Raw genomic sequence first — 1,096 nt, 5'->3', positions numbered from 1 at the left:
CCTCTAAATAAATCCAAAAACTCTTAAAAAGTCGAGATTCGCTGTTTCTTAAGAGAACATTGTCGTATTTATTTCCGTGGACGGCTGCTTAGAATGCTAGGTCGTCTTCTATTCCCTTTAAGGGGTGGCTTGTTTGATATTTAAGCTGTATAAGACCTCTTAAATTTATGCTGGAACAGTGGGTAACCTGTTTCGCCCAATACAACTTCTTCGTTTCTGTGCCAGTCTCTTAATCCTCTTTGCATAAGATTCAGTGTATTAGTTGTGCCAATGACCCTGCCAATAATAGTGGCTTTCCGATTCAACATTGCAGTGCCCTCGTTGTCCTGCTTGACTTTCAATAAAATTCGGCTGAGAGGTGGCGCAGTGGTAGCACACTGGACTCGCATTCGGGAGGACGACGGTTCAATCCCGTCTCCAGCCATCCTGATTTAGGTTTTCCGTGATTTCCCTAAATCGTTTCAGGCGAATGCCGGGATGGTTCCTTTGAAAGGGCACGGCCGATTTCCTTCTCAATCCTTCCCTAACCCGAGCTTGCGCTCCGTCTCTAATGACCTCGTAGTCGACGGGACGTTAAACACTAACCACCACCACCAAAATTCGGCTGAACAGACCTCGGACCTAACGGTATCGGCCTACTACCGCGTCATCCTCAGCCGCTATACGTCACTGGTTGCGGATATGGAGGGGCGTGTGGTCAGCAAACCGCTCTCCCGGGCGTTGTCAGTGTTCGTGACTAGAGCCGCTTCTTGTCAGTCAAGGAGCTTCTCAATTGGCCCTGCTTGCCAACAGCGCTCGGCAGACCTAGACCGTCACCCATCCAAGAACCAGCCAAACCCGACACCGCTTAACTTCGGTGATCTCGCGGGAACCAGAGTTGCCACAGTGGCAAGGACGTTGACCTTACTTCAGTGGCACCTCGGTAAGTGCTAAGATAAGGAGCACTGGATTCATGGTGAGAGGATATGATTTTTCAACGAGAAATTATTCAATTAGTTAGCGCTCAAAGCGATGTCTCTTCAACTGTGCTGCTTCACATCCGAAGATATTCCTGTAGTAGTTGCAAATAGCGGATCTCACCTGTGACATTTAATTA

General features: G+C 48.3%; 1 non-coding gene across 1 annotated transcript; it reads left to right on the top strand.

Moving 5' to 3' along the window:
• Positions 1 to 349: 349 nt before the first annotated feature.
• Positions 350 to 424, top strand: Trnaa-cgc (transfer RNA alanine (anticodon CGC)). The gene has a single exon. It is a non-coding gene; the product is annotated as a tRNA-Ala (tRNA).
• Positions 425 to 1,096: the final 672 nt, after the last annotated feature.

This window comes from Schistocerca nitens, chromosome 1 (genome assembly GCF_023898315.1).
Source record: "Schistocerca nitens isolate TAMUIC-IGC-003100 chromosome 1, iqSchNite1.1, whole genome shotgun sequence".
NCBI classification, from domain to species: Eukaryota; Metazoa; Arthropoda; class Insecta; order Orthoptera; family Acrididae; genus Schistocerca; species Schistocerca nitens.
Note: the sequence above shows the minus strand (reverse complement) of the source record. Positions and strands in the feature narration are given on the sequence as shown.